This window comes from Cricetulus griseus, chromosome 4 (assembly GCF_003668045.3).
Source record: "Cricetulus griseus strain 17A/GY chromosome 4, alternate assembly CriGri-PICRH-1.0, whole genome shotgun sequence".
In the NCBI taxonomy this organism is placed as follows: Eukaryota; Metazoa; Chordata; class Mammalia; order Rodentia; family Cricetidae; genus Cricetulus; species Cricetulus griseus.
This window is the reverse complement of record NC_048597.1, coordinates 133848696-133871135: the sequence shown is the minus strand read 5'-3', so window position 1 is coordinate 133871135 and position 22440 is coordinate 133848696.

Sequence of the window (22440 nt, the reverse complement as noted above, 5' to 3'; positions counted from 1 at the left end):
AGGCTGGACCTAGGGTCCCCTGCTGGTTAGGCAAGCACCCTACCCAGACCCAGCCTCATTGATGTATTAATTTTTATCGTTAAGATTTGTTTGTTTGGTTGGTTTGGTTTTTTGGACAGGGTTTCTTTATAACTATTTATTTATTTATTTATTTATTTATTTATTTATTTATTTGGGTTTGGGGCACACATGTGGGTGTGGAGGTCAAAAGACAACTGTGGGAACTGGTTCTCTCCCTCTATCGTGGGGGTCCTAGGTCTTGAGAACATTGCCACTGCACCTGGCTTTTATACTAGTGTATACTAGTGTTGGGAATCTGAACTCAGGTCCTTCATGCTTGCACAGCAAACACTTTACTACCTGAATCATATATATATATATATATATATATATATATATATATATATGTTTGCCTGCTGCCAGAAGAGGGCACCAGACTCATTATAGATGGTTGTGAGCCACCATGTGGTTTGGGAATTGAACTCAGAACGGCTGGAAGAGCAGCCAGTGCTCTTAACTGCTTAGCTAACTCTGCAGCCCCTCCCCTGTCCTTTTTAATGTTTAGTTTAAGACAGAGTTTTGAAAGTTTCCCAGATGCTCCTATATCACCCTCTGGCATAACTGAGATTATAGGCCTGTACCACCATACCCTATGCCCACATTTTCTTTATTCATTCATCTGTCAAAGGGTACCTCCTCTGTTGACTTCACATACTGGCTGCAATAAAGAAACTTGAGGAAACCACTCAGCTGGCACAGTGCTTGTAGCTTAGTTGGTAGAGTACTTGTGGTTCAGTTGATGAGTGCTTATAACTTAGTTGGCCCAGTACTGATAGTTCTTTTGACATGGTGCTTATAGCTCATTGGCACGGTGCTTATAGTTCATTGCTAGAGCAGTGCCTACCTGAGCATACATACCTAGAGAGCATACAGGAAGGCTCTGGGTTCAATGCCCAGTACCACATAAAGTGGGTGAGATATAAACCTTTTAATTCCATAGGTAAAAGCAAGACGACAAGCCTTGGCTACACAGTGAATTCCAGGCCAGGCTTAGATATATAAGACCCTGTTCCCCAGTCCCCAGAAGAAGACAGAAAAAAAAAAAAAAAAAAAAAAAAAAAAAAAAAAAAGAGGACACTAACAAATGGTTCAGTGGGTAAAAGCACTCGCTATACTTGTCAGTATTCAGGCATCTGTACTAGCCTGCCCTTGGGATCCTGACAGGATATGCCCTCAGCTGCAGCCACTAAGAGCACCTCCTATACACATTCACTACATTCCCTTATAAAAGGTGGGCCTTGACCACCTCCTGTCTCTTTCTTTCTCTCTTTTTCTCTCCTCTTCCTTTCTCTTTCTATTCTGCCACTCTTGTCCCCAGGGATGGGTCTTTGCTCCCCCCCTTTCCTCCCACTCTGCCCCTCTCTTTGCTTCCTTCTCTGCCCCTTCTCTCTCCTCCTATGTGACATTTGTTGCATGGTGTGACTTACTTTCGAGGAGCTTTTTAAATTACAACAATACCAGCCCAACAACCCAAGTTCGGTCATCAGAAGCCACATAAAGGTGGAAGGAGAAAACTATCCTTACAAAGCTGTCTTCTGATTCCTTTAATATGTGCATCCCTCCCCCACATCACACACACATATAATAATGATAAATTCATTTTAGAATGAGGAATACAGCTAAATAGACATTAACGTTCAGAGATCTCCTTGACACAGCGAGAATTTTTCGTTGCTCATGTACCCAGTATGGGATAGCAGAGTCATATGTTAATGCTATTTTTAGTGTTTTGAGGAACCTTCCTTCTGTTTTCCATAGAAGCCCTGCTCATTTGCATTTTCCCCACTGGTGAGTTCCCCTTTCTCTGCATCCTCAGCAGGTCCCTTGATCTCTGGTCTCTTCTCCTATGGTCCAGCTATCTGAGGATCGATGCCTTCCGCTTGTGGTTTTGATTTACACCTGATTACTGACAGGGAGCACGCTTTCATATATTTTTGCTGGCTTACCTTGTGGTTTATTTCGTTTTATGTATTTTTAGTTTCTTTTCTTTCCCTTTTCTTTTCTTCCTATGTAGATCAGGCTGGTCTTAAACTTACGAGACTTGTCTGCCTCTGCCTCTTACGTGCTAGGATTGAAGGTGTATCTCACCATACTTAGCTATTTTTATTTTTTAATTATGCGTGTATGTGTGCTTCTTTATATACATGAGTGCAGGGGGTACAGAGGACAAAAGAGGGTGAAGGATCTCCTGGAATTGGAGGTACAAGTGGTTTCCAGTCACCTGATGTGTGTGCTAGGAACCAAACTTGTATCCCACAAACTCTGGAAGAGCAGTAGTCACTCTTATTCCCTGAGCCATCTCTTCAGCCCCAATATTTTGTGATTTAAAGGTTCTTTAAGGGTCTGGAGAGAGATGACTCAGCTTTTAAGAGCACTGGCTGCTCTCCCAGAGGACCAGGTTCAGTTCCCAGCACCCACATGGTGGTGCACAGCAATCTGTAACTCCGGTTCCATGGGCTCATGTCCTCTTCTGAGACCCATAGGGACCTTAGGAATGTAGTTGCGCAGACATGCATGCAGGCAAAACACTCATGTATATGAAAGAAATAAATCTAAAACTTTGTTGTTGTCAGTTTTTTTCAAGATGAAGTTTTTCGTTGCAGTCCTGCCCGTCTTGGAACTCGATCTGTAGACCAGACTGGCTTCAAACTCAGAGATCTGCCTGCCTCTACTTCAAGTGCTAGGATTAAAGATGTTTACCACCAATATCCAGCTCTAAAAATTTTTGTTTGGTTTTTGAGACACACAGGATTTCTCTGCATAGCTTTGACTGTCCTGGAATTCACTGTGTAGACTAGGCTAGCCTTGAACTCACAGAGATCCACCTGCCTCTGCCTCTTGAGTGCTGGGATTAAAGGTGGCCCTCTAAAAATGTTTTTCAAAAAAGCTTTTTAATCCTTCATGTTGTGGGATTTCACTTGTTTTGTCTGTTTCTCTGTCATTCTCTGTGTGTAGTTAGTTGTCTGTCTGTCTGTCTGTTTGGATAGGGTTTTGTTTAGCTCAGGTTGGCTTTGAAGTCTCCTGCTTCTTCTTCCCTAGTCCTGAGATTACAGGCATGTACAAATATGCCTTGCTCACTTTATGTAGTCATTGGTATTCACACACCTGATAAAGAACACTGCACAAGCTGGGCATTGGTGGCGGAACGCCTTTAATCCCAGCACTCAGGAGGCAGAGGCAGCCGGATCTCTGAGTTTGAAGCCAGCCTGGTCTCCAGAGCGGGTGTCAGGATAGGCTCCAAAACTACACAGAGAAACCCTGTCTTGAAAAACAAAAAAAAAAAAAAAAAAAAAAAGAGCACAGCACAAGCACAAAAGGAAATGCCTGTGGTGATGCCCACCTGTGAGCCCACCACTAGGAATCAAGGCAGGAGGATGGCATCAAGTTTAAGGTCAGCTTGGTGTAGATGGAGTACTATGTCAGCCTGAGCTGCAGTGTGAGAATCTGTCTCAAAACCCCAAAACAAGAATAGATAAGGCGGCTCAGCAGGTAGAGGTGCTAGCTGCCCAGCCTGATGACCTGAGTTTGATCCCTGAGACTTCTGAGGTAGAAAGGAAAGAACCTACTCTTGCAGTTGTCCTCTGGGCTCCATGTGTACTGTGGCATGTTACCCCACAGTACACAAACAAATAAGAGCAGACAGAAAGTACAAAGAACATGAGTTCAGCATGCACGAAGCCCTGGCCCTCGTGCCAACCCCATCACCACATTGATAGAATGAAAACTCTGTCTCTTATGCTCTAGGACGATATGACAAACAGCCATTAGGTGGCTGCTTAGGCGTGTACCTTCAGATGCACTTGTGTGTTTAAAGGTGTGTATACACATCTGTGTGTGGAGGCCAGAGGTAGACATCCAGTCAGCCTCCAGCTGTTTGTTTACTTTTAAGACAGGGTTTCATATGTAGCCCAAGGTGGGCTCAAACTAGGAAATCTACTTGCCTCAGCCTCTCCAGTGCTGGGATTAAAAGTGCAGTACCACACCCAGCTTCAGGTCTGCTTGTCAGCCACATGTGCCAAGTACTTTACCCACTGTGCCTTCTCCCTCGTTCCCTAGTCTGTGAAAAATTAAAGACATTACTACATGCTTCACAGGTAGGCATTCTGTATTTAACAAAATAAATGTACATATATGAACCTTACAGTCTTATTACATTTATTTCTGTATGTACATATGCAGGCCACAGCATACATGTAGAGGTCAGAGGTCACCTGCGGAAGTCTGTTCTCTTCCACTATGTGTTTCTCAGGGCTGCAGCTCAGCTCATCAAGTTTGAAGCAAGCACTTTCTGTTTTCCTTTGATTTTGAGACAGGGTCTCATGTAGTCCCAGCTGGCTTTAAATGTCTCATCTTCCTGTCTCAACCTCCCCAGTCCTGGGATCAGAGGTGTGCACTACCAGTTCATTTTCGTTGATGTTGGCTTTTGTTTTTTGAAATGGGATCAAGTTGATCTAGGTTGACCTTGAGCTCACAAGATCCTCCTGCCTCAGCCTCCCACACTCTGTGATGACAGGCTGGAGCCACCATGCCCAGTCCCCAGTTGATGTTTCCCAGGCAGACTGGAATGTTTGCCTGGGCTGGGAAAATCTTGCTTTTGTTACACAGTGGAATGTCAACTTGCCGATTAATGACTTACTGGCTGCCTGCTGTGTCCGGCAGGGACAGCTCCATAGAGAAGGAATGAGGGAGCAGAACAGGAGTGAGGGGTTGATGCAGTCTGGGAGCTTCTTCTGAGTGCAGCCCCTGCCTTGGTCATGATTGACAGCTACCTATTAAGGATCTGTGTGAGGACTCCTGTCCACCAACATGGAAATAGTGGGGATGGACCCTAGATACTTCTGCTGCTGGCTCCACTCCCAGCCCTCTGACCCCCTGTCCAGGATGAGGAATTTGACCTGAAGATAAAACGTATGCCCAGCTGAGGGAATGAACACAAGGAGCTGGGCAGGGGTGAGGGGTTGTGGACATGGTCCAGTCAGTAAGAGCACTTGCTCTGCCAGATAAAGACCTCAGGTAAATACCCAGCACCTACACAGAAAGCTGGGTGCGGCAGCTCATGCCTGGAACCCAAGCCCTGAGGAAGAGAGTGGTCCCTAAGAGCTCTCCAGCAGGCCAGCCTAGCGGAAATGGTGAGCTTCCTCTTCAGTGAGAGTTTGTCTCAAGGGAATGGAACAGAGAGAGTGATGGAGGAGGGCACCCAACGTTCTCTTCCGGTCTCTGCAGGTGGGCACATGAGGAAGAACATGAATGCTCATGTATGTACAGACCACACACACACACACACACTCACACACATACATACACACAGACACACACTCATACACACTCACACACACACATACACACTCACACACACACACACATACATACACACAGACACATACACATACACACACATACACACTCACACACACACATACACACACAGATCAATGTATAGGATGAAGAGAATAAAGCCAGGAGTGACAGCACAGGTCTTTATGGTACTCCTCTTGAAGGCAAAGGCAGGCCAGTTTCTGTGGAGTAAGAGGAGAACTTACAGGGGATAGTTCTTTCCTTCCACCATGTGGGACTGGGGATCTAACCCAGGTCATGCTTTGGTGACAAGCACTTTATGCCTCTTTCACCACCTCAAGAATTTGGCTTTAAAACCCTCCTTCACTCTGTTAGACCCCCGAAAACTCAAGTATTCGGGGTCCCAGGCCACGTTCTCGGTCACCCCAATCACCAGGCGGATTCGAGAGCTTGCTGCAAACTGCACGAGGCTTTATTGTAATTTAATGAGCTAACCCCATGTTAGCTCGGGTCTTTCACCCACCCTCCATGGCGGACAGCTAGAAAAGACGGTTTGAAGCCGCTGCGTACAGATCTTTATAGGGCAGCGTAAGGGGAGTGTCTAGGGGTACGCACAAGCTCACGATTGGTGTGCTTCTAGGCTTGGAGGGCTTGCTCTGTGTTGATTGGTCAACTGGTTGTTATGGCCCATAGGCCCTCCCAGGTTGGTTGCTATGCTCTCTACGTCATTGCTGTGCGCTTGTCCGTAAAGCACACCCAGGGTCGTAAAGCATAGCGCCACCAGCTAACTTCTGATTGGTTCCTTGTCACGAGACAGGCATCTGACTTTCTAGTGACTAGGTCAAGGTCATAGAAGCACATGTTCGGCTGTTATGGCTGCCGAAAGGGAAGCTGGTTCCTTCAACTCTGTGGTCATTCAGCAAATAAGATGTGTATAAATTATTTGGGTGTATTTGTCTGTGTACAGTGCACACACGCATGGTCATGAATGTGGTGGTTAGAAGACAGCCTAGGATGTTATACTTCAGACACCTCGTGTTTGAGACGCACTCTCTCATTGGCCCGGAACTTCACCATGCAGGTAGGCATCCTGGTCAGAGAGCTTCCAGGGACCTGTGTGACCCTGTCTCCCTTCTTTGTCATGGTTACATGGGATTACAGGCATGAGCCACTGCATCCATCTTATAGATAGATAGAATGCTTTGTTTACATGTATGTATATGTACACCATGTGGATGCCTGATGCCCTAGGAGGCCAGAAAAAGGCATTGGATCCTCTGGAACTAGAGTCACAAATGTTTGTGGGCCACCATGTGGTTGCTGGGATTAAAATCTGAGTCCTTCAAAGAGCAGCCAGTGCTCTTAACCACTGAGCCATCCCTCCAGCCTCCACACCCAGCTTTACATATGGATTTTGGGATTCAAAATCAAGTCTTCATTTTTGTGAGGTGCTTTATTAATGAGCCAACACCTCACCCAAATGAATTTTGACCCAATAACTCTGGAGTATTTTTTAAGTCTCTCTCTCTCTCTCTCTCTCTCTCTCTCTCTCTCTCTCTCTCTCTCCCCCTTCCTTTCTTTCTCTTTTTTTTTAAGATTTATTTATTATGTACACAGTGTTCTGCAGGTCAGAAGAGGGCACCAGATCTCATCACAGATGGTTGTGAGCCACCATGTGGTTGCTGGGAATTGAACTCAGGACCTCTGGAAAAGCAGCCAGTGCTCTTAACCTCTGAGCCATCTCTCCAGCCCCTTTTTAAGTTTTTCCAGACAAGTTTTTGTTGTTGTTGTTTATTTGTTTGTTTGTTTTTTCGAGACAGGATTTCTCTGTGTAGCTTTGGAGCCTATCCTGGCCCTCGCTCTGTAGACCAGGCTGGCCTCGAACTCACAGAGATCCGCCTGCCTCTGCCTCCCGAGTGCTAGGATTAAAGGCGCGTGCCACCAACGCCAGGCTCCAGACAAGTTTTTTCTTTTTTTTTTTTAAAGATTTATTTATTACATATACAGTGTTCTGCCTACATGCCAGAGGAGGGCACCAGATTGAATTGTAGATGGTTGTGAGCCACCATGTGGTTGCTGGGAATTGAACTCAGGACCCCTGGAAGAGCAGTCAGTGCTCTTAACCTCTGAGCCATCTCTCCAGCCCCTCCAGACAAGTCTTTTGTTTTTTGTTTTTTTCTGTGTAGCCCTGGCTGTCCTCTGTCCTGGAACTTGCTCTGTAGGCCAGGCTGGCCTTGAACTCACAGAGATCTGAGTGCCTCTGCCTCTCAAGTACTGGGATTAAAGGTGTGCTCTACCACTGTCCAGCCTGGCCCTGAAGTCTTAATACACAGATACAAACCTGGGGGGTGGTGGCGTGCTTGTTGACTGGAGGCCTCTGAAAAAGTGACAAGCTTGAGCTCTGGTTGTTTTGTCTGTTTTTAATGTGTTTGTGCATTGCTGAATGTGAGGATACCTCTGTGTGTGTGTGTGTGTGTGTGTGTGTGTGGTATGTGTGTATAGGCGTGCCTGTGGAGGCTGAGGTTGATGTTTGCAGTTTTCCTCCTTGATTCTTCTACCTTACAGAGAGGCAGGGTCTGTCAGTCAAGGCCAGAGCTCTTCGATAGGGTTAGTGTCCCTGGGCAGCTTGCTCTGAGAATTCTGTCACTGCTTTTTGAGGCCTCCAAGCCTACTTCGAATTTGTGTGTGTTCTGGGGTCAAAATCAAGTCTTCAGTTTTGCTGGGCAGTAGTCACTTGCTGAGCCATCTCTTCAACCCTGGCTTCCTAATCTATAGAAGGTCCACTCACAAAGCCTCTCCTGCTGAGCCTTGCCGCTGGCTGAGATCAGAGTCCTCCCTCCCCTCTCTCCTTACCCTGAAGGTCCCTTACCCTTAAGGAGTCCACAAATACTCACATACGTTCACTCATGGCTCCTTCTCTGCAGCCCCGGGGCCCTGCCCTCACCTCCTCCCACCTTCTACTCATCATTCCATTTAGAGCTGAGGCCACACTTAACCTCTGCATTAGCGTTTGTTTCCACCTTAATGTTTGTTTGCACTGGTCCTGGTCCTTCCACTCCTAACCTCCCTAATGGCGGGAACCCAGCCAACCGGACTGAGATCCCTTCCCTTCCTGCCACACCCTCATTCGGAGTCTGCAACACCTCTCTCAAGGGTCTCCATTACATTTTATCAAATAATGTCTTGCAATTCCTTTTTAAGTTGATTTTATGCTTTTAAATATTAGATAGGCTTACTTTTTCTGTTTTTTAAGACAGTGATTCTCTATTTCTGGCTGTTCTGGAACTCTCTATGAAGGTCAGGCTGCTTTAGAACTCACAGAGATCCTCCTACCTCTGCCTCCCGAGTGGTAGGATTAGAGGCATGTGCCACCAGAGCTGGCCTAGGCTTACTTTTTTTTTTTTTTTTTAAGCATGTATTTATTTAGTGTGTGCTTATTAGTGTCATAATGTTCATGTGGAGGTCAGAGGTCAATGTGTGGAAACTGGTTCTCAGGTTGTCAGATTTGGTGGTAAGTGTCTTTACCCACTGAGTCATCTTGCTGATCCTGACTTTGTCGTGTGTGTGTGTGTGTGTGTGGGGGGGGGGGGTTCTCACCAGTGCCATGCCTGGCGTTGTGTGTTTTTCTCTGTTGTTCTTTATCATGCTTTGATCTTATTTGGCTTTTATTTTGTGCGTGTGAGTGTGTTCATGGCTGGCTGTGCACACCATAGCATTTGTTGAGGCCAGAGAACAACCTCTGATGTGCTCTGCTTTTATGTGGGTTCTGGGGATCCAAGCCCAGGTCATCAGGCTTGCTCAGCAAGTGCTTTAACCAGGAAGTCATTGCTCCAGCCCTATCTTATTTTTTTCAAATCAGTCTCTCATTGTATTCAGAGAGTCTCTGTTTGGCTAGAGATCTACCTTCTCTGCTTGCGCTGTGCTGGGGAGATGGGTGTGAACCACCACATCTGGATCAGTTTGGCAGGCTTGTACAGACAACTCTCTACCCACTGAGCCATCTCTCCACCTTTTCTCTTTGTCATACCAGGGATGAAACCTAGGGCCCCGTGCATGGCTGGTGAGTGCTCTGTCAATGAGCATCATCCCCAGCCTGGTCCTCTTCTCCCTATCTTCCAATCTATTTTCACTTTTACTAGGTAGCCCAGGCTGGCTTAGAACTGCTAATCCTCCTGCCTCAACTTCCAGAGTGATGGGACATCAGTCTCTTTGTTTTATTTTTTGTTTTTCAAGGCAGGGTTTCTCTGTGTAACATTAACTGTCCTGGAACTCATTCTGTAGTCCAGGCTGGCCTCAAACTCACAGAGATCCACCTGCCTCTGCCTCCCGAGTGCTGGGTTTAAAGACATGCGCCACCACTAGCATTTCTTTCTGTGTTTTGGTTTTTCTGTTTTTTTGTTTAGCTTCTCCAAAATGGGGATTTTGTTTCTTCTAAGATGGGGCCCGTTGCTGGATAACACAGGTGTCTGGCATCCATTAGGTGCTCAATACAAAGTAATACAGGGTGGTGATGCACACCTGTAACCCTGCTGCTTGGGAGATGAAGACAGGATGAGGAGTCCAGGTCTTGGCTGGAACTTTGACTACCAGGCCAGCCAGGACTACCTGAGACTGTCTCAAACACCAAAATAAGGGCCAGCAAGATGGCTCAGAGTGTTAGGCAGCAAGTTAGGTGACCCGAGTTTGATCCCTGAGACACACATGGAAGAAGGAGAGAACCAAATTATCCTCTGAGTTCTGCACCTGTGAGGTGGTGTGCATGCATCAAGTAAATAAATATATTCAGAATAAAACAAAATGAGAAATGTCATGTAAAAATGCAATGATAATGCTGGGTGGTAGGAGTCCACACTTTTAATTCCAGTACTCAGGAGGCTGAGGCAGGCAGATCTCTGTGAGTTCAAGGCCAGTCTGGTCTACAGAGTGAACTCCTGGAGAGCCAGGGTTACACAGAGAAACCTGTCTTGAAAAACCAAACTAAACCAAACCAAAACAAATAAAAATACAATAATAATAAGCAAGTGTTGTGGATGTGTCTTAGTTGGTGGAGTGTAGGCCTTGTGGGCATGAGATGAGCATGGAGTTCCAGCGTCAGTCCTCATGAACTGGACACTGTGTCACCATCCTATAATCCCAACATATGGGAAGGCAAGGCAGGAAGACCAAGAGCTCCAAGCTATCTTTGGCTACAGTGATTTTCGTGGCCAACCTGGGCTGCATGAGACCCTGTCTCAAAAATATATAAATATGATTAGATGTGGTGGTACACGCCTTTAATACCAGTACTTGGGAGCCAGAGGCAGATGGACCTCTGTAAGTTTGAGGTCAGCCTGGTCTATATAGTGAGATCTAAGCCAGCTAGGAAACAAAACAAAACATCAACAAAAAACACCAAGCATTAAATAGGGGTTGAAGCAATGGTTCTGTAGGCAAAATGCCTGATCCCTAAGCATGAGGACCTGAGTTTGGATCTCCAGAATCCACATAAAAAGCCAGGTGTCACACATGATTGGAATCCCAGTGTTGGTAAAGACTGGAAGATCCCACCAGCCTAGCACAACGGATAGATGGATGGATCAATAGATAAACAAAAACTAAGAGGTGGTGATAGAGACTGTCTCAAAGTTTGACCCCTTTGGTCCAAGCCTGGTAGAGCAGAAGGGAGTTAAAGACTGGCAAGCCCACCTGTCCTTCCGTGAAAGGCTCAAATGCAGATGACCTTTGTTCCATTGGTGTGAGCCAGAACCTACCTGGTTTCTCAGAGAGTGTCCATCTGTGCTGGCTGTTGGCATCACAGCAATTTAGGGGGTGCTAACTGGAGGCTGGAGGGACCCCCCCAAGGTCTGGCCTCTCCCAGCTCCCCTTTATGAAAACCCGAGATCAGAGATGAGACCCTGGGGAGTCAGGGACCAGGTAGAAGGTGAGGGTTCCTTGGGAGACAGTTTGGCCTTAAAGCTCTCCTCCCCCACCAACCACAGGGAACACCTGCTGTGGGTTTGATCTGTGCTGCGTTAGTTGCCAAACCTGGGGAGGAGGAGCCTTCTGCAGGTCAAGAAGCGGAGATGGGGGGCGAGGGATGGGGGCGCTGATTTGCATAATCATTTCCATTGGCTGCGGTTGTCTGAGCAGCTGGCCAGGCGGAGAGGCATCTTAAAAGGCTCTGAGGTTTCGGGAGGCCAGGTGTCCGCAAACAATCAAAGCTTCCTAGGCTGGCGAGCTGATGCGGTGGATAAAGGCACCTGCGTCCCAGCCTGGTGACCCACTGGTGGAAAGAAAGAACCGACTCCAGCAAGTTGTTCTGTGGTACAAGTGTGCCCACACCTACTAAAACCACATAAATAAAAATTTGAAAATGCATTAACTTTTTCTTTTTTCTTTAATTTTTTTTTTTTTTAAGACAGGTCTCTGTGTAGTTCTGGCTAGTCTGAGAAATGACTATATAGCCATAGCCCAGGCTGGCCTCGAACTCACAGAGATACACCTGCTTCTGTTTCCCAAATGCTGGGATTAAAGGCATATACCACCACACTCAGTGTCTGACTTTTTTTTTTCTTTAATTTTTGATACAAGGTCTGAACTTGAACTCTGTATGTAGCCTAGGCTGACCTCAACCTCACAACCCTTCTTCCTCAGCCTCCTCAGTCCTGGAATCACAGAGTGCCAGCCATTCTCAGCTCAGCTGTTTGTATTGTGTAAGGATGATGGAGCCTTACTGGGAACCATGTCCCTGTTTCCCCCACTGCCCACGCCTCCCTGGAATTGAACACAAAATCCCACCCTTTCTGGGCTCCTGGGGCCAAGAACACATCTGGTGCAGACGTGGCAGACTAGTCTCCACCCAGACCCTTCTGCATCCATTCTTCAGCAGAAAATGGGCACCAGGCCCACAGCCGGCTGTAGCCGCCAAAACAGACATCTGGAAGGTTTCTCTGCAGCCCCAGGCCTCTCTCCCCAAGCTGGGGCTGGGATGACCAAGTAGAGACTCATCTCCAGCCAGTTCCTCCCACTGAAAAAAACAAAGCAGGGGTGGGTGGGCCGGGAGCCCCACAGAGGATGGAGAAAAGACTCAGACCCGGGCCTCATGATTTGGAGGAGTTGGTGATAGCTGAACTTGGAAAGGGACTTCAGAAGTCAATGTGCTCCCCACCATTTGGTCTGCTGGGGAGAATTGCCTGACAAAAGTGACTTGAAGGGTTTGTCTTGGCTCCCAGCTGAAGGGTATGGTGTGTGATGGTGGATAAGGAAGGCATAGCAGCAGGGGGCCCTGGCGGCTGCCACAGTCAGCTGACTTTCTTTTCATTCCGTTCAGGGTCTCAGCCAAATGCTGGTGACACTGATGTTTAGGGTAGGCCTTCCTGCCTCAGTTAATCCAGTCTAGAAACCTCACAGCCAAGCCCAGAGGTTTGTCCCCTAAGTGATTCTAGGTCCTGTCAAACTGACAATCCAGATTGACCACTAGCTAGCTGGGTGTGGTGGGGCACGCCTTTAATCCCAGCTCTGGGAAGCAAAGGTAGGCCCATCTCTAGGAGTTCCAGGCCAACTTGATCTACACAAGTTTTGTAACGGTTTTCTCTAAAATTGAAACAGTCTAACTTGCAGGGACGCTCCATAAGCAGGAAGGGCAAACAACTCAAAATAGCTTCAGGAAGTCCCTGAAACTTACCAGATTCACTAGGTCCCTCCTTGCCCTCCTTGCCAGAGTAGGCAATAAAAGCTAAGAATCCCTCAAGTGAAGTAAGCTGACTGCAAAGACGACTCAGGCCAGACCAGCTACCTGGGAGAAGCAGAAACCAGCCGAGCTGCTTGGAGTTGGTTTAGGCCACCTGGGCACCTGGAAAGGACAGGCTCCACCCTGTGCAGCTGCCTGCAGGCTGTGCCTTCTGCTCCGGATTCCCAGCTTTGTGAGTTGTCACTCATGCTGGGGTGGGCCTTGGAGATGCAGCTGTGTTAGAGTCATTTCTGCTCCTGTAAGTGACCCCTCATCCATATGCCTGTAAGTGATCCCAGTAAAACTCATTGGTTCACCAAGTTAGACTTTGGTGGTATCTGTACTTTGGTCTGTGTGGGCTCCCTTTCTGGGGTGAATAGATGTGTGTGTTGCATCTCCCAGGGAATGTTTTCACTGAACAATATAGTTTCAGGACAGCCAAGGCTACATAATTAGAACCCCGTCTCTAAATAAATACATAAATTAGCCATCAAACTTAGATTATGAAGAACATCTCATAGTTTCTTTGTTACCTCACGTGGTCCTGAATGTTAACCACTGCCTTCCTGTTACATTCCACTGGAGAGATGGACAGGAGCCACCAAATGAGACCAGGGTGAGGAAGCAAAGTAAACTGGAGGACAGCGGGTTAGCCAGGGATGGTGAGTTAAAAAGAACCTGGTGGCTCTTCTAATCCAACACCTCTGTGTAACCCAGTGTATTATTCCGTGTAGGGTTACTGTAACAAATTACCTGGGGCAGGATGACTTTTTTCAGTGCTAGAGACCAAACTTAGGGCTTTGTTCATTCAGTGCAAATGTTGTTCCATACAAGAAAGGGGTTCATTCTGGCTCATGGTCAGGATAAAGGCCAGGGCCCTTCATGGGACAATAGCCTTCTCTCTTTTCTTTCTTTCTTTCTTTCTTTTTTCTTTCTTTCTTTCTTTCTTCCTTTCAGATTCATTTTATTTTATGAGATCTGCCTGCATGTCTGTGTGGGCTCTGCATGTGTGCCTGGTTGCTACAGAGGCCAAGGACAGCATCAGATCTTCTGGATCTGGAGTTACAGATGAACCTGGGTCTTCTACAAAATCAGAATTTGTGTGTGTGTGTGTGTGTGTGTGTGTGCCACAGCATATGTAGATGTCAAGGACAATTGGTAGTAATAAGTCCTGTTTTTCTACTATGTGGGTCCCAGGGTATAACTCAGATGAACTGGTCTGACTTGGCAGCAAACTCCATACCTGATGAACCATCTTGCCAGCCCCTTATTGTTTTTTTGGTTTTTTTTTTTTTTTTTTTCTGAGATAGGATCCCACTATATAGCTAGACTGGAACCCACCTCACAGTCATTCTCCTTCAGCTTCCCAAGTACGGGAACTACAGAATGATGGAGTCCCAGTGTAGGGGGCTCAATGTGCGAGAGACGTGAGTGTGTGCCATTCTACTGGTTGGCCTTCTCCCTCTTCTTCCTTCATTTGTATAAACCTTCATGTGGCAGATGAATGCCAGTTAACACAAGCTAGGCTTTCACTTTACAGCTGAACCACCCCCAGCCCCTCACTGGGGAACTCTAGGCAGGGCCTCTTCCCTGAGCCACACCCCCAGATCCTCACTGGGGACCTCTAGGCAGGGCCTCTACCCTGAGCCATACCCCCAGGTCCTCACTGGGAGATTCTAGGCAATTCTACTGCTGAGGTGTTTACTCTGTTTTTCTTTTTTCATAAAGCCACTCAAATTCACTCATAGGGACTATACCCTAATACAGTCTCTAATTCTAGTCACCACCCACAGGCCACACCTATAGAAACCAGTAGGATTGTCTACTGTTTTGACACATTCCCAAAAGTTTGAACAATGAACCCCCAAAAGATTCACTCAAACACATCTGAACCACATACTGCAAATTTTCATTTTATTAATTATTATTTTCAGTGTGTGTGAGCCGTATGCAGGCACACGCTTGTCACAGTGCACATGTGAGTCAATGGACAACTTGTAAGAGTCTTTGTCTCCTTCCATCATCTTGGTTTTAGGGATGGAATTCAGGTCGTAAGGCTTGAGGTAAGTAAGCATGAGGGTTACATGCTTTACCGGCTGAACCCTGTTGCTAGCTCAATTTTCCTCTCTCTTAAAATGGAGTGATGACCCCCCAAAATGGGGGAGAGCAGGTGGTGGTGGTGCATGCTTTTAATCCCAGAACTTGGGAGGCAGAGACAGGCAGATATGAGTTTGAGGCTAGCCTGGTCTACAGAGTGAGTCTCAGAATAGTCAGAGCTACACAGAGAAAGCCTATCTCAAAAAGAACAACAAAAAAGGTGTGTGTGTGGGGGGGTAGGGTCGCTGGGCTGGGAGTGCTAGCTCAGACTTTTAAACCCAGCACTGGGGAGGCAAAGGCAGGTGGGATCTCTGTGAGTTCAAGATCAGCCTTGTCTACCTAGAGAGTTCCAGAATAGCCAGGGTTACATGGAGACACCCTGTCTCAGTAATACAATTAGGGAAAGACAAGAATAAGACCCCCTTAGGTGGGCACTCCATACTTGTCATCCTAGCAGTTGGGAAGCTGAAGCAAGAGGATTGTGAGTTTGAGGCCAGCCTGTGCTACCTAAGAAGAGCTTGTCTCAAAAAACATAGGACAAGGGCCTGGAGAAATGCTCAGGGGTTAAGAGGATTGGCTGCTCTCACAGAGGACCAGGGTTCAGTTCCCAGTACCCACAGGGCAGCTCAAAATCACCTGTAATTCCAGTTCTGGGGAATCCCACACACTTCTTCTGGCCTCTGAGGGCAATAAGCACTAAGGAGATACACAGACATACATGTAGGCAAATATTTATAACAGGCAGATGAGGGACATGGCTCAGTGGGTAAGTGCTTGAACTTGTGGGTTCAATACTCAGCTCCCCATAAACAGGTGTTGGGGAGTACACCTGTGATGCCAGCACTCAGGAGGTGGAGGCAGGAGGATCAGGAGTTGAAGGCCACCCTTTGATACCTAACAGTCTACCTCCTAATTCTGTTGGTGACCGCTTAATTAGTAGAAGCTTCCAGAAGCTCTTGGTTTCTGTTTCTCCTCTCTGAAAGTTATTCATGGATAGAATCCTGCTTGCTTCCTTTTCCTTCACTCTGGCCCCTGGAAAAGGCCTAGCTCCCCCTCTGACCTTCTTAAACTACCCGGAAGTTCAGTCCTCAAGTCTTTTCCTGATGACCTGTGTGAGACCTTGAGTTATCCACAGGCCACGTGCAAGATGGGTAAGGTGCCTAGAGGAACTGTCTGCCTCTCCCTGGGGACATCACCTTTGTCTGAACATCTCCTGCCAGCCAGATATGTCTGCTGTCTTGCCATCACCTCCACCCCCAGGTCTCTAGGGAGACAGTAAATTGCTGAGCCAGCTGAGGCTAGCATGGCTGGGGGCGGGCATTTCCTCCCTGCTATAGCTTCCCGAAGAGGATGCTTCCGTTCAAATTGCTCTTTCTCCAAGGACAGGACCCAGGGTTTTTTTTTTTTTTTTTTTCTTTGCATACCTCTCCCCTCTGATTAACACCTGGATTCTAGACCCTGTCCTTTGAACACGCTTGCACTGGCAGAGGATACACATGTCCATGTAAATGAAAATATGTACAAGTTGTCACCTGAATTTCATGCATGCCATAGCACATGCTGGCTAGATCACATTTGCCCACATGCACACACAAAGCAAAAAAAATAAATGAAATTTTAAAAGATAGACTTTAATTTCTCTTGTTTTCTTTTTCTTTTCTTTTTTTGTTTTTGTTTTGTTTTTTGAAACAAGTTTCTCCTTGTAGCCCTGTCTATTCTGGAACTCACTTTGTAGACCATGCAGGCCTCGAACTCACAGAGATTCATCTGTCTCTGCCTCCTTACTTCTGGGATTAAAAGCCTGTACCACCACCACCTGGCTCTTTTTTTTTTTTTTTTTTTTTTTTTTTTTTTTTCTTTTTTTTTTTTTTTGGTTTTTCAAGACAGGGTTTCTCTGTGTAGCTTTGGAGCCTATCCTGGCACTCGCTCTGGAGACCAGGCTGGCCTCGAACTCACAGAGATCCACCTGCCTCTGTCTCCCGAGTGCTGGGATTAAAGTCATGTGCCACCAACGCCCGGCTGGCTCATCTTCTTTTAAAAAAATATTTATGAATGTTTTGCTTACATGTGTGTCTGTGCCCTGCATACATGCCTGGTGCTAGGAGAGGTCAGAAAAGATCACCAAATCTCCTAGAATTGAAGTTATGGAAAATTGTGAGCTGCCAGGTGGGTGCTGGGACCTGAACCTGGGTCTTTTATAAGACCAACAATTTCTCTTAACCCCTGAGCCATCTTTCCAGCCTCCTGTTTTTGTTTTCTTGAGACAGGGTCTTCTGTAGCCCAGGCTGTCCTGGAATGATTTTTCTGCCCCCATCTCCTGAGTGCTGGGATTACATGAGCCTGCAGCAAGACTGGTTTACACACACACACACACACACACACACTTACTTGCCATGATATTGCTGTACATCCCAAGCTGACCTCAAATTCATGATCCTTCTACATCCTTGAGCGCTGGGATTTCAGGGGTAAGATAACACATCAGGCTTGAAACTTGCTCAGGGCAAGGATTAAAGTCTAGAACCACTAACTCTTTACCTTTTTCTCTCAACTCTCGAATTCTAAGCAGGTGCTCCCCCACTGAGCTACACCCCCAGCCCCTTACTGGGAGATCCATTCTATCAGCAGGGGCTGTCCTTGTGCAGATAACAACCTTATCACTGAGATTTCATGAGTGTAGCTTCCCTGTCATCTCAATGGATGCCCTGGTCCTCTCTGGCTCTCAGTCTTTGCATTCCCTCTTCTGCAATGTCCCCAGAGCTTTGGAGGTAGGAATTGTGTTGTAGATGGGTGGATGGGGGCTGGCACCCTGAGGGCAGGTATTGTCTGCATTTTGACCAGTTGTGGTTTTCTGTGTCAGTCTCTACCTGCTGCAAAAAGAAGCTTCTTCCAAGAGGAGTCAGGTCTTCTTGGTGGGTAGAAGGCTAAGTAAGTATTTAGAAAGCAGTTAGGACTGGGCAGTGGAGGCGCACACCTTTAATCCTAGCACTGGGGAGGCAGAGGCAGATGGATCTTTGTGAGTTCTATGACAGCCGGGGCCACACAGAGAAACTCTGTGACAAACAAACAAGAAGAAAGAAAGCAGTTCTTAGAAATAGTGCTGGTTTAGGAAAGCGGCAGTAGTGGGTTCTGCTCCAGGGTCTGTAGCCTCACCAAACACATAAAGCACAGGTCATAGGTTAAGTTAGAGTGCCAGACATGAATCCCCACCCCACCCCACCCCACCCCCGCCCCCAGACAGGGTTTCTCTGTGGGTTTTGGAGGCTGTCCTGGAACTAGCTCTTGTAGACCAGGCTGGTCTCAAACTCACAGAGATCCTCCTGCCTCTGCTTCCCGAGTGCTGGGATTAAAGGCGTGCGCCACCACCGCCTGATCAGACATGAATTTTCTCCTGTTGAGTGGTCCTTAAGTCCAATTAGATGGCTGGCTATTGGTTACCCCAAGGATGGATGTGCCACTACTGTTCCTTGAGGAATGTCTTAGTGATCTCCTCATTGCTATGGCTCAAAGGCTTTACTGATGGGTAGGACTCTTGATTTGCTTTTTCTCCCTTGCCAGTTTGCCCATTACCTTCCTGTCCTGTGAGAGCCAGTCCTTGAGGAGAAGGCTTCTAGGTCAGTTCCAGCTTGATTCCTTCAAGTCCTATGTCTGAAGTGCAGGTGCAATAGGGACTTACATTCACTATCTGGGCAGCCAACAAGGGCCATGGCAGTAGCCTGTATTTTTTGTATTTTGTATTTTTGGGGGGTCTTGGACTCCCCTGACCAACAACTTGAAGGAAGTTTTCCTACACCTGGCATTGTTTTTGTTGGTGTTGTTGTTGTTTAATCTATGGCTTTTGGGGAGAACATTGTCACTCCAAGTGCTCACACACACACACACACACACACACACAAAATAGTAAGTAAACATGTGACTCCCTATGGCTTTTTCAAACATCTTTAAGGGTATTTATCCTTCTCTCTTTCTTCTTTTGTCTTATACTGTCTTCCATTCCCCAGGTGAGTCTCTCCCAGTCCTGTTTTTAATAATATCTATTTCTTTATTGTTTGTTTATTTTTGTGACGCTGTGGGTAGAACTCAGGCCTTCTCATATCCTAAGTCAGCCTTATACCAGGTCTTTTGTTGTCAATTAAAATATTTTTACTGTAGCAAGATCCTGTCTCAAAAACTTACATAAAACGGGTATTTAATTTAAAAAGTCATATGCATATGAATGTGTGCTGGTGCCCTTTGAGTTTAGAAGAGGACACTGGATTCCCTAAAACTAGAGTCACGGGAGTCTATGATCTTCCTGGTGTAAGTACCTGGGCACTGAACTCAGTTCCTCTGCAAGAGCAGCAAGTGTTCTAAAGTACTAGGCCATCTCTTCAGTTTTAGGATGCTGTTTGTTGAATGACAGTATGTGAATGCTGTTACTAGGCCTGGTGGACTGCTCAATGGGAGAGCACTGACCTAGCGTGTGCAAGGGTCCTGGATTCCATCCCCAGCACTACAAAAAAGCTACTAATTAATATTTGTTATTAATCATTATTGCTACAAATATTTTGCAGCTAGGAGTCTGATAAGCATTTGCTTTTTTGCCTTTTATGGTCTCATAATTTTCTTTGTCTTTGTAATGAAATTATTTTACATTCACATATTTATTTATGCATGCGTGCATGCCCACACATGTACCATGGTGTGGTTGTGGAGGTCAGAGGATGACTTCCAGGAGTTGGCACTTTCCTTCAACCACGTGGGTCCTGGGGATCAAGCCCAGGTTGTCTGGTTTGGTCATCAGCACCTTTACTCACTCTTTGAATCGTCTTGTCAGCCCATATTTGTAAAGTTTGGAGTTAGTATACAAATGAAAGGGTCCTCCAGTGTCCTCAGAAGTGGTTCCTTCTCTGCTGGTTTCCCTGTCATCCCCCCTCTAGGTTCCCCCCCTTCCGTCCCTGGGTAATAATAAGCATGACAAGTATCTGTTGAATTTCCCCTTGCCTGAGTTCACAGGCAAATGTGGGTGTATTTATACCATCCTTATAACTACCCTCACAAGTGGGAGAAGCAATGCATCTTAGTTTGCAGCTCACTTTTCCTGATACAGTCTACTGCACCAGTTTCACTTCCGTCTTTACCCTCTTGTCCATGTGAGGATGGAAGCGAGGGCCCCCACACGTGCCAAGCATACTCTGCTGAGCTACACTTTACCTGCCTCCTGATTAAAAAACAAAACCAAAAAACACTTTTATCGATTGTTTTGAAAGATTTGTTTTTTTTAATTTGTGTATAAATATCTTGCATGCATGTATGTGTGTGCACGTGTCCCTTGCAGGCCAGAAGACGGCGTTGGCTTCCTTGTAACTGGAGTTGTAGGCAGTTGTGAGCTGCCGTGTGGATGCTGGGAATTGAACTAAGGTTTTCTGGAGGAGAAGCCAGTACTTTTAACTGCTGAGCCATCTCTCCAGCCACCTTCTCTCTCTCTCTCTCTCTCTCTCTCTCTCTCTCTGGTGTGTGGAGGTCTGAGAACAGTCGTTCTCTTCTACCATGTGGGGCTTGGGACTAGAACTCAGGCTGTCGAGATTGGCAGCAAGTGCCTTTAGTCTTTCTGCTGTCAAGGCGCCCTATTTATTTTTTTGAGACAGGGACTGATGATGCCAGGTTGGCTCCTAATAGGTTTGTAGACTAGGATGAACTCCTGACCCTCTTCCCTGCTTCCTGAGTGCTAGGATGGCATGTCCAGCTTCAGGTCCCTTCTACTAAAGTTTGGAACTGGAACTCCCTGTTTCGTTGGTTTCCTTGCTTTACCTCGCCTGGGTCCCAGGCTGCCCTCGATTCTTCAGTTTAATTTGTTGCTGGAATATAACATGTATGCACTTGTCAGCAAAGCCAGGAAGCACAAAGGATTTCCATTATGCAGGCAGAGTTGCTTTCCTCCCCTCCCAGTCTCTCAGTTCCTCTTCCAGGACGTCAAATACTTTCTTTTTCCTGTGTGATTGTGGACTCTTCCCACTTACCACACTTACACAGAATCTAAGGTCTGTGGGGACAGCGGTACCATGCTGTTCACTGATCTACCTCCAGCCTTTAGTTGCTGAAGCACTGGCGTGTTTAGATGGCAAATGTGCAGACTCTTTGACTTGTGCTAGTGGTACCTCTTTATTCTATTTCATTTTATCTTATTTTCTATGCTGGGAACATAATCCAGGGCTTTATGCATCACAGGCAGGGGCTCTATCCCTGAACCACACCTCCCCTAGTCCATTGTTCTACCACTTCTTGTACCCTATTGAAAGCCTTCCTCGATCTAGCAAGTCTTGAACCCTAGAACTTGCTGTGTAACAGAAGGTGACATTGAACTCTTGATCCTCCTGCCTCCACTTACTCAAGTGCTTGGATTACAGATTTGCCTCCAGATCAACACTTACTTCTTTATTTTTTCGTGGTTCTGGAGATGGAACACAGGGCTCTGTGTATGAGAGGCAAGTGCTGCATCACTGAGCCACATGCCTCCACAAATGGTTGGTTTTTTGCTGTTGTTTGGTCGGTTTGGTTTGGTTGTGTGTGTGTGTTTCCAGACAGGGTTTCTTTGTGTGAATAGCTCAGGCTGTCCTGTAACTTACTTTGTAGACCAGGCTGGCCTCGAACTCACAGAAATCCCCCTGCCTCTGCCTCCTGAGTGCTGGGATTAAATGTGTGTGCTACCATGCCTGGCCACAAATGTTTTGAGGCAGTTATGGGGCACAATCTTAAATAAATCAAGGGGGAAAATATTCTCTGCTCTTATGGAGCTTATGTTTGGGTGGGCAGTTTACCTTTTGTTTTGTTGTGCTTAAATTTTGTTCTTAATTATGTGTAATTGTGTGTATGTATGTGTGGATATGTGCTTGTGAATGCAGGCAGCCATGAGGCTGGGGGGTGTTGGATACCTTGGGGCTGGAGTCATAGGCTGGAGTCAGGTCTGTGGGTGCTCATTGAGTCATCTCTTTTGCATCTTTAAACAATTTCACTTTTAATTTTATTATTTGTGTGTGTGCACGTGGGTGTATGCAGGTGTCACAGCAGGCCTTGGAGGTCAGAGCACAACTTGTGGGAATTGGTTCTCTCTTTCTTTTATGTGGGACCAGGCATCAAACTCAGACTTTCAGGCCTGTTGGCAAGCAAGAGCCTTTACCCACTGACAGCCTGCTGTTGTTTTTGTCTTTCTTTCTTCTTTTTTTTTTTTTCGAGACAGGGTTTCTCCTTTTTTCTTTTTTTATTAATTAATTTATTTTTTTACATTCCAATCCCAGTTCCCC